Here is a 296-nt window from a genome sequence, read left to right as displayed (position 1 = left end):
CCTGCACCATGATGCACTTTGCACTCGCACTTGCACTGCACCTGCTCTCCGAGTGTGGCCCGTATCTGCGACGGACAACCAAGTTTGGCAGGTTTTCGTTGGTGACGGGAAATTGGGCTCTGCAATAACGAGGGGGCCGTTATCTCGACGGACGTCACCATGTCGTGTTTCCGCCTATTCTACCAAGGCTCGCCAATGCCTAGCCCGCCGACAATGCCTTAGCAGTTTGTCGACTATTGCATCCTGTTGGCGGTCATCTCGGCGTGATTACTCTGTGGTCGCAGGCGCCAATGGAA

Source organism: Verticillium dahliae, genomic scaffold (assembly GCF_000150675.1).
Source record: "Verticillium dahliae VdLs.17 supercont1.4 genomic scaffold, whole genome shotgun sequence".
NCBI classification, from domain to species: Eukaryota; Fungi; Ascomycota; class Sordariomycetes; order Glomerellales; family Plectosphaerellaceae; genus Verticillium; species Verticillium dahliae.
Note: the sequence above shows the minus strand (reverse complement) of the source record.